This window comes from Phalangium opilio, unplaced genomic scaffold (genome assembly GCF_054372755.1).
Source record: "Phalangium opilio isolate 3A_F unplaced genomic scaffold, DU_Popi_V2 ptg000209l_1, whole genome shotgun sequence".
Lineage (NCBI taxonomy): Eukaryota > Metazoa > Arthropoda > Arachnida > Opiliones > Phalangiidae > Phalangium > Phalangium opilio.
The window spans coordinates 4,724,892-4,743,348 of record NW_028324217.1 but is presented as its reverse complement, the minus strand read 5'-3'; the positions used below and the strand labels follow the sequence as shown (position 1 = coordinate 4,743,348).

The 18,457-nt window shown below is 34.3% G+C and overlaps 1 protein-coding gene across 2 annotated transcripts in view; it reads right to left on the bottom strand.

Annotated features, from left to right (window-relative positions):
- LOC149618566 (uncharacterized) overlaps nt 1-18,457 on the bottom strand; it is a 93,222-nt gene that overhangs the window by 35,852 nt on the left and 38,913 nt on the right. The window lies entirely within an intron of this gene.

The window sequence follows — 18,457 nt, the reverse complement described above, 5'->3', positions numbered from 1 at the left end:
GAAGAAAACACCACCGATTTCAGCTCCCCTCGCGATTTAACTTTAGAATAGTGAACTGGACGAATTTGACCCAGTTTTCTTCGATTAAAAAAAAGAAACATTACAAAATGGACTCGGTTTGACTTTTATCGCTACATTAGGTCGAAAATATGAAAAACCTTGCCTGAACTCCAGGAGTTATGACGCCAAGGAAAGGGGATCGAGAGACTCATTTAAATATCCCGGATACATTTTTAAAAGAAGTTGAAATAAAAAAATAAATAAAATATGTCTCTGATAAATATCTTCGAATAAGACGGGTCAAAAATATTAAAATCTAAACCAGTTTATTAGGTCGATTTTTATTTTTAACTTTGAAATGATAAGTGTTTAGAAAATTTCATTTTTAAATGCAATTTACAAAAATATTTATCTTATTTTTTCCCACTCGGAGTGATGATGGCGTAACGGAGAGGTATTACACTGGACATGTCTGTGTGTGTGTCTGTCACCGCATTCGCAGAAAGACATTTATGGCTTCTACTCAAATCGTTAGGATTAAGAAATACGCGGCTATCGGCTAGGGTTACGAGAAACATCTAGCCTCCCAATGACAGGGCTTCCACCAAAGGTTCACGCAATTCTGGGTTTTCTTATCATTTATTGTGAATCAATCGCTTTATATACTCTAAATTTCCAAAAATTGTTAAAGAGGCATACGCTTGAATTCAAACGTCAACAATAGCTATGTTTAAAATGATTTTAGGAATGAATTTTCTAAAAACCATTTAACTAGAATTAAGTTAAATTAATGACGATTAAAATAATTAATATCAAATATATTTATTTAATTTTTTAAGAAAAACCTCTTAATTGTGCCTCGACTCGGAGAGGTTTATTTGGTCTCCCAACTTGTTTTCCATAAATATCTAACTTAAAAAGTTATGGTTATAGAGGATATTTCTGAAAGGACAGTCTAAAATACAGGGATTATGTTCTTTGGGAGATTTTGAGTCGAAATTGTTCTATGACATTTTTCTCTGAGGGACACCGTTTTCTAGTTATGGTTTGAAGAGTTTTACACATGACTGACCCCTTAACTAAATTCGCTGTCTTACAGTTTATTAATTAAATTTAAAACTCCAATGTTCATAACTTAAAAACGGTGTTGCTTAGGACATGTTTCTGTGCATATGTTCAATTTAAAAACCCAACCCAGTGCTAAAATAATTAAAAACATAATCCGTATATAATTTGTGTACAGAGAAGTTGAGAGCAATATAGTCCCCCTCCAGTTTTCAAGTCCCCTCGATTCATTTTAAAGACCCGGATCACATATCAAAATGGTTACTCTATTATTCAACCCTTACAACACGCCGGGGAGAATCGCAGTTGGAAAGTTCTCACCCGAGAAGACAAAAGAAAAACCTTCATGAATAAAAGACAAAAATCGGCAACCGAAACAAAAGACATACACGAAAAAGAGTTCCCCACCAAATCGACTTGTCTTCTTTAGACACTATAAGTGAAAGCAACATTGATAAAGGCTTACTAGAGGCATACGTGAATAACAGTACGACGGTATTATGTCTATTAGCTCATTTTGTTTAAACAAAGATTATAAAAGAAAGGATCAATAACGCCCACTTATTAAAAAGCTTTCGAAGAAGAATTTCATCTCGAACACTTTTCCCACCATTTCTTCAAGTGCGCGACTTGGACCATGTATCTTAAAAAATCTTTTTGTATTGCTGAATGCAAAAAGGGATGAACTTGATGGTTGTTTATTAATTAAATTAATTACTGTATATGCAATTACGGTACTGCCCATCTTTCGCGGTTGAGGGCTGATGCTTTTAAGGGTGTTTGTTAGTTAGAATTTTTAATTTTTCTAACCAATATGGCGGTGTTTTGATGAACTGGGAATTAGTTTGGGGAGAGTGGAAGCTGAGATCGTGGTTTTATTATAATATTTATCATATGTTCCATGATAAGTTTGTCACTGGTTACAAACTGGAGCTTGTCATGAAGTGATTGAAGTAGGTCATAGATTCAGGGTAAAGCAACGCCTGGTGAGGCGCTGTCAAAGGCTTAGTACAGACTAAATAAGAAAATGGACTGCAAATTAACAGAGTGTATACTCAATTCTCGCGACTGTATGGGCTAGAATATAAGATATGTTCCATATGTTTGTCACTGGTTACAAACTGGAGCTTGTGATGAAGCGAGGGGGAGGGGTAGGTCATAGATTCGAGGTAAAGCGATGCCTCGTGAGGCGCTGTCAAAGTCTTAGTACAGACTAAATAAGAAAATGGACTGTAAAACCGTGTGTACTCAATTCTCGCGTCTGTATTGGATAGAATATAAGCAAGAGCCTATAGTTTAAAAAGAGTCTGCCTCTATGCGGTTAGCGCGCGCCATGAAAACTAACAACATCTCCCTTAGTGCCTACCCCCCCTTGAGCTGAGGGCCATAGCACATTGAAAAATGCGTTATTCGGCCGCGAAAAGTAGTTCTGCTAGTATACTTAGATTTTTGGTCTTTGGAAGTTATGGTGTTTGGAAAGTCAAAATTTAAAAATTTTTGCTAAGCCTCGGTATTCCACGGGTATTCCAAGCGAAAATTGCTTATGGTTCGTGGCCGTTGTGAAAGTAGGCGCGCGCGTCGCTTACGTGAAGCCTGGTCTTTTCATAGGGATGGGTACCGGCGGCTAAGGGCTTGCTCAAGTTCAGGCCGTTGTGAAAAGAAGGTGTGCCGGCGCGGATTTTCCAGCTGTCGCAAAACTTAAGCTAAGGATTACTTTACCGGGAAAGGAGAGAGTTTTTCGCCGGAGTGATAGGAGATTTGCCGGCTTGTGAAAAAGTAGACAGGTGTGCTGGGAGTGTATGAGATAGGGGTGCTAGTATAGGAACTTAGGAAGAGGTTGTGAAAGAAAAGACAGATGTGATGGGATAGTACAAGAACGACTTGAAGCGTAAAATAAGCGAGAAATATTAGTTTTTGGTTCCTTTACTTTGAAAAATGAGTTTGAACGATTCAAATTTGGCGTTTGAGTGTGCCTTTTCCTAAGCCTTGGCACGCCGCCTTGAGTCGACGGGGAAACGAGTCCCTCCCGTACCGGTTGTGAAAAGAAGGTGTGCCGGCGCGGTCGCGGATTTCCAGCTACCGCAGCCTACCGCAAAACTTACGCTAAGCTTCGGTCTTTCTAGGAATATGATGTTTTTTTTAGGATTTTAGTAAAATAAATTCGTTCCTTCATGTTTCTGTTGATTTCATTTAGGCAAACAAAGCTAAGCCTAGGATTCGAAACTAAGCGCTTCATCCTACAGCCGCTTCCAAAGACCCAAATAATAAAGCAGACGATTTTTCTTGAGCTTGGCAAAGATTCTACAGGCGTCGCTGATGTCGAGGTACTACTTTTCCAAAAAAATCAATATCTGTTTCCCCTTATTTGATTGGCTAGCTTATATAGGGGGTAAGGGGGTATATAGCGAAGATGCTAGTTTTCAAGAAACCTATGGTAGAAGGTACGAAAAAGCGCTTGAGACAGACTCTTTTTAAACTATAGGCTCTTGATATAAGATTTGTCACTGGTAACTAAGAGCTTGTCATGGAATTATGTAAGTGAAACGTCATAAATTCAGGGTAAAGCGACACCTGGCGAGGCGCTGTCAAAGGCTTAGTACAGACTAAATAGAAAGATGAACTGAAAAATCGAGTGTAGTCAATTCAGGCGACTGTATGGATTTCCTGAATTAACTTTAACTAATTTCCTTACAGTAGTATACAGTACACAAAATACATAAAGCCTGAACACACAAATCACTGACCATGCGTTTCTTTCTTCGAAGCATTTCATATTAAACCTGACATTTCAATGCTTTAATTTTGCGAAATCACGTTATGAACCAACCAGTCTTATTAAATAATAGTAACAAAAATTATAACATTGGCATTAATCTCACTTTTGAATATACTAAGTTCCGTGTTAGAACTTACAAACGCAACGCATGGCAGCAAAGTTATTATTTTTCTCTTAAAACTTCTCATATATCAAAAAATAGATATATATACATTTTCTTTTTATAAAGTAACACCTGCATCAAAAATGAAAATTGTTCAATTTTATGTTTTAAAAACATTAGTGGAACAAGGTAGTACCAAAAATGTATTCATTAGTAGCATGAATCGCGAGTTAACTGATATTGCAAAAAGTTTGTTATATGAGACGTTAACTTTGTCGAAATTCTGCAGATATGTAAAAATTACTGTGTATTATGTTTACTTAAGGGGCGTCTGCTAAACCGAACCTTTAATCCTTACCTCTCACAGCCTGTAGAACCTCTCACTCCTACGAGATTGGTTGAATTCTCACAGGTATTCTGAGAGTTAATTTGAAGAGGTTCGATTTAGCAGACGCCACTTAACCAATAGCGGATGGCGCAGTAGTCGTTGATTGTTTTTAAGACAAATTAAATGCTAATTACTTTGTTATAAGAGATAATTTATTTCTTTTTTAATATTTAATTCCTTTTATATTTAGAAAAATCCGTTCTTTGGAGGTATAATGTTATGTTACCTGAACTTTCCTTTAAAATCTTTCGTTTCAACAACTCAAGATTCATGAATGAATTTAGTAAATTCAAGACTTTTCCAGCCCAGGTTAGACAGACATGCAGTCACGTGTGAGCTTCACAGAATATAAAAAATTAATGTTTCGTTCTTCGTAATACGTGGTGCATTTAGAACGTACTTTTGCCCAAATTTACTGAAATTAATTTTTCCCCGTGGTTTTGCGAATTACTCTTCTGCCTCGAAATAAATGGCTTTGAGAGAAAATTTCTTGTTAAAGCACGTGTTTATATACACATATGGTTGCTGGCTGGTGTCATTAAATTCTAAGTATTCCGGACACTACAGACACAAATTAGAAGGAAATTGGAAAATAATCGTGCTGACACGAGTACGAAATAAAAATTAAATATTTATCGCTGTGGTGCATGATGATGCGCATGCTATGACATAGGATCTCGTTAAGTAATTGCTACGATACATCTGTTAAAATATAATCGAGCTGTTTAAAATCAATAAGAAGAAAAAATAAAATTGTGTTTTCTTTTAAGTTTTGGTTCTTTTTTTAAGATAGTATGATATCATATTAACATAAGACTATCATACTCTCCGTAAGTATGGGTCGAAAGGATATCTGCAATGATTACGTATTCCATATATTACTTGAAGACAGACAGGAGGTCTTTCTCTTAGGTTATTTCCCTCTTGCCAAGAGGCAACGAAAGACGGAGCTTGAGTCAACTACAGGTACAAGGCTAGCCGACTCGCACTGCCTCTTGCGGTGATTCTGGGCCGGAGGGAAAAAACCCAAGAAGGTGATCTCTCCCGTCCCTGTGGTATTTGGTTCCCTTCTGGAGTTAATAGAGTGGTCTATAAAAGGGTAGAGAAGAGTCTCGTGGCGATGTATTTATTTCTCGTTAGAGGTTCGCCCCCTGGTGACGAATTTGTTGGAAAAAGAAACACTGATAGCCTACTCTGATCTCTATTCCTACCCGTAACCTGACTTGGCCAAGGAATATAAATCACAGTAAGCCATGCATCTATTTACCCTTTTCAAAAGGTCGTCTGCTTGATATATTTTTAAGCATGTGTACACAAAGCCGATAGATGGTGCTTTAATGCGACTGAAGTCCTTTTGTTTGAAGCCATTCTTAACTTACTTCTTCGTTGTCCGTTGTTCTATAACAATTTGGAGAAGAAACTTATGGTCAAAAGATGGCGCGACAATCAGTTTAATATGGTCTCAGAATGCCAATAAGGAGACCGAGGGAGACCCATACTTATGCATTATACGTTTATCTTATCACACATTTCAGATACGATTATCATAATCGGCATAAAATGCATGCCCATCTGATATAGAATAATCAATTTACCACTTTTTCTTCACGACTATAGAAAAACGTACAATTTTAATTAAAATCTTTTTCTTTCCACTGGAGATCCAGCCAGCTTCGTCTCATTTTTGCTTAATATCCTAACACACGCATGCAAGTACTGGAGTGAATTTGATCTAAAAACGTGACACTCTAGAAGACGGGAACAGGACGGGATAATGAGGTATCTCTTTCTAAAAAAAATTATTTCAGCGAAAAATGAGATTGAAAACCGAGCAGGTGATTTGGTTTTACTTATTTTTACGCCTTAGAGAGAAGGTTATCGGTTACACTTCGTTGCAAAGAAAAGTTTACGATGTCGAAAGAACTGTATATAGCATAAATAACGACTTCTAGATAAGTATGAATCTAGTTTTTAAAATTATACTGTTCTTCGGATTATTTGTTAGTCATCTTGCTTCACAGCGACCTCTTTTGACCAACTACCAACCTGGATTCTTAAACTATTATTTTTTAGTCAATTCATTGCTTCGAGCACACACACACACTCACTAACTAACAAACAAGATACCAGACTACAAGTTGCGTACGTTTCACCAATAAAAAGGTACAATTGAGACCTTTTAACATAGTTAACTTAACTATGAGTTAATGATAAATAAAGTATTTTTTTTTTCAATTTAGCTTTAAGGTTTTTATTTGGGGCACAATTTCTACTATAAAATATTTATTTTTAAAATTTAAATTTTTTCTTAAATAAAGAACATTAAAAAACTTTACGTAAACTAAAGAATAATAGAATTTAAAACTTTTCTTGAACTAAAGACTATAAATATTTAAATCTTAAAAAAGTATCAAAATTAAAAAAAACATTTTTTAAATAAAGAATACTAGAATTTAAAACTTTTCTTGAACTAAAGAATATTAATATTTAAATCTTAAAAAATACTAAAATTAAAAATATTTTTTTAAATAAAGAATATTAATATTTAAATCTTAAAAAATACTAAAATTAAAAATATTTTTTTAAATAAAGAATATTAAAATTTAAAACTTTTTTAACTGCAGAATATTAAAAATCAATACATTTTCTTAACTAAAGAATATTAAAATATAACTTGTTTGGAGCTGTCATACTTATTTATAAATTTACTCATAATTTTAAATTCGGTATATCCTGGAATACGATACATGGCGTGTACTTGTGGTTGAGTTGCGATATCACAAAGTTTCGTAATGAGGTATTTTTAAACCTCAGAGGGACCATATCATACTTCAAACTCAATTTGCTCAAGATCCCCATAAATATAACACAATTCTCTAAGTAAATTTTGAAACCTTTCCCAGACTGCAACCCAACTATAGCGAATGTCGCGCAGTCAAAAGTCTTAGGGGATTTTCGTGCGGTTTTTATATTACCACTTAAATTATACGTATAACCAGAAGAGGATAATAGAAGAAGGGTGACACTCTGTATCCTCTCAATACTTTAGTTATGTAACATGATTCTTCCCAGGCTCACTCTTTTAGTTGCTCTTCTGCTCATCAAATTTCAGATGGGTATATAACTATCGCACCGTGCTAGGGTGAATTAACTATAACTGTTGGCTATTTACTAAATCCTCAGCAATCAATTAACCAACAAACCTTGATTGTCTTGACGTGCTGTAACAAAAATTAGTCCGCAAGCGCATGCATGCGCCTTGGCAAATAGTTAAGCAACGCTAATACAGTAATGATGAGGAATTAACTATTTACATGGCGTATGTGATTCGGTTCAGTAAATAACCTTGCTATAATAAATGTTAATTCTGATGTTGGTTGGAAAGAATCATGTTACAATTACCCCTCTTTGTGGCTGGTACACTTCTCTCGATGAGAAGTATTATACACTTCTGACCTAAGCCAAAAACCGAAAAGAGGGATGAGAGAAGATCGAAGTTGTTCCGAGCGTGGACACGAACTTGGAAACTTGGCAATAATTATATAATGATAAATGTTCCTAAATTATATGTATTGGTAATTAATAAATATACGTTTATTGTGATTTACACTGGGTAATTTACGACTAATACCGCGTGAGAACCTGAAATGGATGGATCTCGATCTACCGCTTCTAATGATTCAAAATTCTAAATTTAGAAGTATGAAGGTAGTTTGAGTTGCCCGGCCTACGGGCGCTCTACTTCGTTTACCTGTCGGGTTGTATCACCGCCATATGGGCTCCTCAACGTTTTGAAAGACTCTGCATTATTTACCACGCAGGTAAGTCTTAGCTAATCCTTCGGTTAGAATCAGAAGATGTCATTGCTATGTTGTGAAAGCGACACGTCATGATTTAATCCAATCCATAAGAACTTTGGTGCAAAAAGGGGAAAATACCGCCGTGGTTTTCCCAAATGATTCACATGATTGAAAGATGCTAGAGTGGTAGATTACTTCAGAAAAGCCAGAAATTAAATTGAAATTTTAGTTATTTTCTTGCAATTCGAGATACACTACAATTTGTTTTTTAATATCTGCACCTTCGTAGATATTCAAATCTAATTTATCACAATACAGTAAAAAATTGGCATTGGTAGAGGAAGTACTAGGAACCGAAAGTTCCCACGGTTGCAGTTTAAAGGGGTACACTGGGTCTGAATTATTTCCATTTTAATAGAAGGAGCGTATAAAATAATGAATGTATCAATTGGAACCATGTTTCTATCTACAATATTAAAGAAGATACGAGCAAGTAAAGTTTCCGTGATGAACACTACGCGTTAGGCTGGGAAGTACCCCTATTGGACGCCTAGTACCACCTGACGGATTTGTCCAATAAGAACACTCCCCAGTGCTTGGTGGAGAAGCCCAACGCGAAGCGTCTGTCCATTACGGATACTAAATTTCTCATATCTTCTAGAATTTTGCAGATAGAAACATGGTTTCAATTGATATATTCATTATTTTTTACCTTCTTTCGATTAAAATTATGAAAAAAAAATCCCTTTAAATAAATAATATTTTAAAAATAACACTACCAAGTATAGCAGTATTTTAACGTTAAATTCTAAACCAGCGTGAATCCATAATTGAATAACTTACATATTTTTCGAAACAATTTCTAAAACACCAAAAAAAAATAGAATAAAGAAAAAAACTTCAGAAAAAATCTGGGAGTTTGAAATGTGTTAAGCAACTATTGCCAGCCTTTCTTTAACCCCTATAGGTCACTACCCTAGAATTTAAAGCGCAATGTTCTACGTGTATACAGATCTGAAAGTACCCGGTACCATTAAAACTTTAATGGCTCTCCATCAGAGTAGATTAAATTTTGAATACATTTCTGTTAACAGCTTCGTTGAAAGCAAACGAAAAAAAAGTTAAAAAAAAATCTAACTAGGAAACCGAATTTTAATGAACTACATTAAAGGGAGTATGAAACGATAATACACAACTTTCTTATCGCTTGAATAATCCGGAAATATTTAAGTACTTTTAGAAATAAAATATTAATGACCTCGCTTTAGAAGTCTTAACTCCAACCAATCAGAGATCGTCGTTTATAAGACAAATCAAGAACTCACTTCGAAAAAACGTATCAGATCCTTGAAAAGGATAGCTTCTCTCTGATTGGTCCTAGATATCAACTAAACTAGGCTATCAAGCCATTTTAAAATAAACCGGTTTTAATTAAAAGTAATTGTCAATTAAGTTTTAATTGTTTCTCAAAAAATTAAATTATTAATAGACCCTTTTCTAAAGGAGGGACGTGTGTCGTCTGCTTGGTATAAAAGGGTTAAGACGGTACATTGATTCGTATGTGGACAACAAAGACGTTAGATGGGGCTTCAAAGTTACCAGTCAATTACCAAATTTGGTCTATAGGATTTTTAGTCTCAAGAAGGCAAGATGGTCAAATATAAAACTCTTTTTCTGAAAAGTATCTATTGGCCATAAGGAATTGATCAAAAAGTATACTTTTCTTACACTTCATTCTCCCTTTGGTTGAGAAATACATAAAAATAGTTTAAGATAAGTGGCGTCTATGGTAATGAAAGACCTAAAGACAATTGGACTAACATACGTCGTCTTGCACTTTGTAGATCTACATGTTTATGTCGTTGAACCGAGTAAGAGAGGTAAATATGTTAATATTAGGAGAGAAGGTACAGAAGCGATTCATCCTTCGCGTTTTCGAAAGTAATCTGCATAATGACACATCATTCGCAAATTAAGTTTCATTAAGTGTAATTGTATCATTAGGAATGAGTAATTAAAATACTTAATTATAGTCTTAAAGAAGTATGGTAGTTTAGTTTATTCATTCAGGAACATGGAGGTACGACGAAGATTTATAATAATATTTGTAAGTAAAGCATATTTGTAAGGAACAAGAAAAGGGTGAAGGGGGGTTGCCTGGTGGCACATTTTGAATTCAACAGAAACCATAGCCAACTGTGATCTTTGTCTCTACCCGTAATTAGACTAGAGTTAGGAAATAAATTCACTCTCCATATGTGTCCAAAGTATTTTTCTTTTCAGCACGTAAGGGTATAGGAGCGTCTCCTGGTGGCAGATTTGCCTTAAATAGAAACCATCGCCAACTGTCATCTCTATCTGTACCCATAACCAACTAGAAAAAATATCACATGCCCTTTTATTTTATTTATTTTTCTGGTTCTGGTTTGGTGTGAACTTTTAAATGAAGATGGCGCAGCTGCCTCTTAGCTTTGCCTCGCATGGACAATACCCTACTAGGGACCATACTTACGGAGTGTATGATAAGCTTATGGTTTCTATTTAAACTATTATTGATCCGTCTAATGAACTTCTTCAAATTATATGCATATTTTGCGATGACAATGCGGAATTCTTGATAATTTTAATAAATTTAATAGTCTCCTGGTATAACAAGACATGCTTTTTTCATCATTATCTTGAATTTTAGGACTATTTTTATGAGAAAACTACTAATTTCAAGAAACTCTAGACTCAGAAAAACTAACTAATGAGTAGCCTACATCTACATTGAAATAATTAAGAAATTTACAAGAAATCTCTAGGGAAAATCATATTGATACCTTTATTTTTTAATTGGTAATACCTTTACCTTAATTAAATCAAAATGTATTAAACGATATTTACTATTTAGTCACGTATACATTTGCATCATTTTAATGCAGTAATAGTAGCATTTAATTGGACTATCTATACCTCTTCATCATCATTTCGAATTCGAAACATTTTTGCAAAATATTGAGAAATTTAGAATTTTTAAATATTCCGAAAATTTGTACAAAGTCTCACGTATAAAAATTGCAATTAATTTTTTTAAGGTACCTGTACTCGTGTACCATTATATTTCTTAAGGTGTGTCTTATTATTTGTTTGTAAAATCATTTTTAGATATAAACAACAGATTTTGGATGAAAAATTAACATTTCAAAATAACTCTTTCAAAATTAATGATAATTCCGCACCCAGTTTTATCTTAAAATATCTCAAGATCGCTTGTTGTGAATTATAGATACTTTAGTTGTCAGTAGACAACGCAGAGCTGAAAAAACATCCAAATTATTTGAAAAACCAATTTGTTTCTGTATCTCGTAACATAATAATCTGGGCAGTTTGGAACAGATCAGAAAAAACTTATATTTGAATTTCGCCGTACTGCCGACGAAGAAATTATAGATATGACGAATGTCAGACCATTGATACACAGAAATAAGAATTAGCCGCTCTGATTTCAAATTATTTGAAAGATCCATTTGTTTCTGAAGCTCTTAACATAATTTTCTGTGCAGTTTGGAACAGATCAGAAAAAAACTTATTTTGAGGAGTTTCGCTGTACTGCCGACGAAGAAATTATAGATATGTCGAATGTCAGACCATTGATACACAGAAATAAGAATTAACCACTCTGTAGATTTGAACGTTTTCACGCGAAAATAAGTGTTCATCTGATCTGTATATTTGTTTCTATCTCTAAAACATTTGTTATCAACTTTAAGGAATCTATGAATTGTAAAGATCATTTGTTCGTGATAACACCTCTTCTGTTAAAAAAGAAACACAGATCAGACTTAAGAGATAAAATCGTTTTAAATCCACACCCTTTAGGCAATCAACTTAAGGCATACATGAAAAGAGACACGTGACATACGCTACTTAATTTTTACACAGAACGCTATTGCACGCGTGTATAGCAAAACACTATAAGATGATATTTTAACAATTTACTTTTCGTGTTCAGACTCTATTAAACTACACAATGTACGATGTTTTTTTTTTTAAATTTCTTTTTTTTTACTTGGTAAAAGTTCTTTATTTATAATTGAGATGGGGGGTAAAATGGTGGCGAGAATGGCTCAGCTCCCAACAACCAACACACTCGTCCTTGACACCGCGGTCAAGCATGAGAGTGCCACCCCGCGTGTACGCTGGAAGCTGGCGCGAGAGCCACCGTCTCTTACCAACAAGCTAACCAGAATTTTAGGAACCCCGAAAAAATGCAACCGAAATGTTTCTCGATCAATTTTTTTTAACTTCATTCCAAGCACTATATAGAAGTAGTTTGGTAAGGGGGAAAAATAAGTCTTAAACATTTTTTTTCTTTTCTAAGAGGCCTCGTTCGTACGTTAGAAGATTCTTGAAGAAATTTGGTGGTTGGTAGTGTGGTTGGTAGTTTAGAAAAGGCTATTTAGAAAGAAAATGCATGTGATACCATAAGTTTATAAGATATGTTACATGATAAGTATGACCCTACCTATACAAGTTCGTAATACTGAGAGACTTACAGCTCGAGATATTTAGTTCTAGGGAGAACGACGGAAGCGAGTCAATTGAAGTCCTAACTACAATCGGTGGTCGTTAATTTTGCAGGACCAAGTTCCATCTAAGTCCTATTTAGTCTGAACTTACTAAGCCCAAATTTGACAGCAGCACCCCACTCACCAGGCGTATGTCGCTTTACCCTGAATCTATGACCTACTTCAATCACTTCAAAATTACAAGCTCCAGTTTCTAAGTTACCAGTGACAAACTTATGGAAGGAACATATCTTATAAACTTATGGTGATACTGTTGAAGGTAAACGAAGTCTCTGTGGAAAAGACTAGAGCTCAACTTCCTTCAATGAACTTTTTGAATGCTTGGTCCTTTCGACCGATACAGAATGAGATTGTCGTTTGAACTTGAAGGATCGCGAGGTGGTGATCGATTGGGAATTTGGTCCTATAACACATGGGTAAGAATGGCCCATTCATACAGACCGATACATAATTGTGTCAAACCATAAGTCTCTTCGATGAAATGAAGGGAGTAGGCAACCCCCAGTATCGTACACTCACGATACAAAACGCTCAACATCAGAACATTTGGAGCAATGTTACTAAACCGAATCACAATCGCGATAAATAGTTCCCTCATCATTACTCTATTAGCGTTCCTTAACTCTTTGCCAAGGCGCATGTATGCGCTTGTGAATTAATTTTTGTCCCACGTCAAGACAATCAAGGTTTGTGGGTTAATTGATGGCTGAGGATTTAGTAAAAACTAAACAGTTACAGTTTTATGAGCGGGGTGCATGAGGCCTGGGAAAAATCGTGTTACATAACTGAAGAAGTAAGAGTATACAGAGTGTCACCCTTCTTCAATTATCCCCTTCTGATAACACTATAACTTTTCAATGGTGTAGCTATGGGCCCTTAGGATAAAATTTACATTAACCATATCAAGTGGGGGCCTTTAATTCTTAAATAGATAGACAAAACAAGAGGGTTCCAGATCTCGTCTGAAGGGGTATTACGGTACAGTAATTACCGCTATCTTTATAATACAGCTAACCAACCCATTACATCTTTTTTTAAAAAGCAACAATCCCCCAAACGCAAAAGAATATATAAAAAAAATATTCTAAGCTTGTCGAGATTAAGAAAAAATCACGTAACTCAAGTTCCAGTTTCGGTTCGGGGTTTCGAAAATAATTTTTTCTTTTTTATTTTATGAAAGGCTATCGAGGCAATTCCCATTAATTTTTTCTTGCTTTTGATTTTCTTTTTACAACTTTTAATGTTACGGTATAGACCAGTGAACAAGAGTTTTTCTCCCATGATAACGGAAGAAGGTTCTGGTGGTGGTTTGCTATAATGGACATTGCCCAAAAAAGAACCCTCCTAACCGACTGAAAAAAAATATAAAAATTTCACCACCATCTGCCGCCTAAAAATTCCATAAGTGAAAGGTGAAACACGAAATGTAATTAAGCTAAAGAAATATTACATTATTCTTTTCTTTTTATATAAATACTATGGAGTGACGAAACCGCATTACAATATTTTAAATGGATATAAATTTAAAATAAAAACGACAATTAAATGAATCTTGCATTAATGTCTCAAAGGGAAGGTGAAAAGGAAATTCAAATTATTCTTATCGATTCTTCTACTAATTATGAGACCAATCTCCGAAAGATTTTAAAATTCAAATTAGTTTTGATGAGATTTCATAGATAACTTGAAATTAGCACCTACGACCAATCGCGTAACGCCCTGCTTTCTTGTTAATAAAATTTACGTGACAGCTCCATCTTGTGTCGCCACGATTGTCACATCGCGTGCAATTTTTAAAAATCAAATCTCGTGCTAAATTTCATTTGACAGGGAGCGTGCCACGTGAAATTTGTTAACAAGAAGGCAGGGCGTTACGCTTTTGGTCGGAGGTGCTAATTTAAAATTACCTATGACATCTCAAACCAATTTAAATTTTAAAATCATTCGGAGGCATCAGGGATATATTTAATTTTAGAAGTGGGAATGAAGATCAGAGTAATGTGGGCCCCCGTCAAAGTCCGGGACCCCGCTCCACGGGACGGGGGGCATGAAAGAAGAGGCGGGTCATAGCGATAGAGGTAAAAAGGAACTACGTATTTTTCGCCGTCCCCGTCAGCAACGTCATCAAAACGTAGTTAAAGCGAGCCAATAAGATAATTTAATCTTTTTGTTACGTGTTGGAGGGAGGGGCTCTATACTGGGCTATGAGTCGGACTGAATTAAATACTAGCCGTTCTCCATTCCTACTTATAAAATTAAATCTATCCTTGGAGGTATTTATTGGATGTTTCTCTATACAGACTGGTCTTAAAATTAGTACAAGAATAAATAAATAAAAACACTTGAGTCTTCCCTTTTCACCCTCCCATTAAATTAAGTATTTCCTTTCCAATATACAACCCTAATTTGCTAATGATAGTTATCCCAAATAAGCACTATTTAGTTAGCACTAAGATTTTTTTCACTATTTGTGTAGGGGAAAACAAAACCCTTTTCATGATGTCACACCGCAGATGTAAAGAATATATTTATGGATTTAATTCTTAGTTAATTTACAGAAAATTATAGGGTTTTCTTGTATGAGGCAGATGCAACATATAATTCACTTTAAACGATTGTTCAAAAGACGCTTCTCTCGATTAAAATTAATTTTCCATTTAAATGCAATGTGTTTTGTCCCAGTCAGTAATAAACGAGTGTGCATTATATAATTATAGTTGATTTAAAGAAACTATAGCAATTTTTAGGGGTTGTAGGTTAATATTGTGTATTTTGCTTTTTCATATCAAAAAACTAACAGATGCCACCTAAATAATATTGTTTTAGTTTAAAAAAATGGGTTTTTAAACGGGTTAAAGGCAGAGATTAAAGAAAGGTTCAGGTAGCATAACATAATCCCAAGAAGAGATACCTAGTTTACTAGGGAGAATGTTTCACATGCCTTAGTATTCGCACGCCATAGTCCCAGTCCCCATTTCAAAATACAAGGGGGGACGTAAAAGAAGGCCGGGCTATTTCGCCTCTCCTCAGTCGGAAAATATGACTGTAATTTTCGTCATTCGGCTCGTGCTGACGAGAGTTTTCAAGATCCATTATTTGAGATGTTGGTTGTAATTTAGAGGCGGGATTAACTCCGGATCTACGTTTAGACTGGAGATTAAGCTAGAAATGCGGAGAATTTATAACTTCTCCCTAGTAAACTAGATATCGCTTCTTGATTATACCTTAAAAGAACGGCCTTTTTCTAAATATAGAAGGAAAAATATTAAATGATCTCTTATTACAGAATAATTAGCATTTAAATAGTCTTAAAAACGGGGACTACTGTGTCATCCGCCATTGGTTTAGTGGCGTCTGCTAGCCAGAACCACTTACCCTTACCTCTCTCAGCCAGTGAGAGTCCAACCAATCCCGTAGGGGCAAGAGGTTCGACTTAGCAGACGCCACTAAAACAATGGCCTATGGCGCAGGAGGTATAAACTTATGCTACCTGAACTTTTTCTTTAAGTGTTACTGGTATTAGTCATGCAGTTTTGAAAATAAAATTTGTTAACTAACGAATTGCGACTGCGCAGATATCATAAAGAACAAACATACAGACATACAGACAAAGAAAAAAACTTTGAAAAATAAAATTTTCCAAATATGAGTATTTCAAAAAGAAAAATTTCTTTTGTAAAATTAAATTTTGATTGAAAGCTTGTTATCAAAATTCAAAAAGGTTCCACTCCTCAAAAATTATTTCGATAAATATGAAAATTGAAAATTGAAAAATGAAAAAAAAAAAAACAGTAATTTGCAAATCACTCAGAAAATCACGGGCGTATTACGAAGAAATTCCATATAGTTGAATTTCTGGCAAAAGCACATATTTTGTGAATAGTTTCAATTAGATAAAAAAAAATTAATGCGCCTCCCCCAACCTTAGGCATGCAGTGTAGCGTCAAAATTATCGATACTCGATCGAGCGGCGATAGTGAATCACCCCCGTATGATGATTTATGTCCTGTTTCGAAAAGAACAAGTTTTTAAAGACATCTTTAGAAAACACTCAATGTCAAAACCGGTAATTGATTTTACTTGAGAATAATTTTGACCTTTCTTGAGCCTGGCATGCGCCCATAGTAAATAAATCATTTTTTCCTTCTTCTTCTTCTTAAAGGCGCAGTGGGTACGCACACGCTTCAAATTCCCCCAAACATAATGCTTTAAATTAAACCAATTAGTTTTGTACTCAGCAGTTATTGCTTAAAAAAATATGCGAGTGATAATCCGAGGGGCGAACCACTTCTATGACTTAAGAGTGTGTTATGTCTAGGTAACTCTCATTGTTGTGACATCAGTAATGTATTTCCAAAGTAAAAGATGTGTTGTTTTAACTTAGTAGACGACAGTCTGTTAGTCTTTTAAATCGATCACTGTCATTGTTCAGACATGATATGATGACAAACGTTTAGCATTTTAAAGTGATCCTTTGAACATTGTAGAAGTCCCAATAATCTATTCCTTCGTTCAGTATATGGGATCCGAAACGAGCATACCACTGGGTATTTCTGGGTTTTATCGAGTTTTTTTCTGGGTTTTATAGGTTTTTTTCTGGGTTTTATAGAGTTTTATTCTGGGTTTGATCGGGTTTTTTTCTGGGTTTTATCGAGTTTAATCTGGGTTTTATCGAGTTTAATCTGGGTTTTATCAAGTTTTACTGTTGGTTATCGAGTTTTTCTGGGTTTTATCGAGTTTTTAAATTTTAGCAATTACGAAAATTTTAGTAATTGTCCTTCAAAACTCACTAAATGCTTAATTAAAAAATCTTGAATGTTTCATAAAAAATGATAAATATTTTTAAATAATACTTCTCATAAGTTGCAACAATAAATATCTTGAAGCTATTTTAAAAATAAATTACGTAAGCATTTAATTTCATCTTAATTGAAGAACTTAGTTATGGGTTTTATTAATTGGGTTTTTTATGTTGGGTAAAACCCCAAAAAACCCACGGGTTTTTTTTTCATTCCCACTTTATTCGCAATATATTTTAAAGAATAGACTATTAAAACGGAGCAGAACCATTCATTCTCAAACTAGTTAATTGGTTTCAGTAAGTAATTAACACCAAGTTCACGGTCTCTGCTAGAAACCAACAATTAGCCTAATTAGTAGAATATGACTAAGCTTATTACAGGCTTCCTTATACAGTACCCAATTTAGAGGTAAATAAACTTAGTTTTTTTGATATTACTATTTTTGAATCGATTTAATGTAAGAGAATATCGCGTGCTAAGAAGCAATACAAATTAAAAAACGATCATAATAATTATTCGTCTGGAAATTCAAAATTAAATTAAAGAATAAATAAATTTCTTTTATATTAAAATTTCTGCTTGCAGTTTGTACATCTTCAAATCGATTTAATATTAGAGAATTATCTGTACTTAAAATTAAGGAATCTTCATTAAAAAAATTAAAATTATTCCCATGAATTTCTTAATTAATATATAATAAAGAAATTTATTAAAGAATAAATAAATTTCATTTATGTTAAAAATTCTGCTCGCTAATTTTAAAATTTCAAATCGATTTAATATTTGAGAATTTTCTCTACTTAAAATTAAGGAATCTTCATTAAAAAGAATTAGAATTATTCCCAAAAATTCATAAATAAATAAAATAATAAATGAATTCAATTATTAAATATTTCTCATTACAATTTTTAAAATTACGACTCGATACAATCAGCAGATACGTTTCTAAACT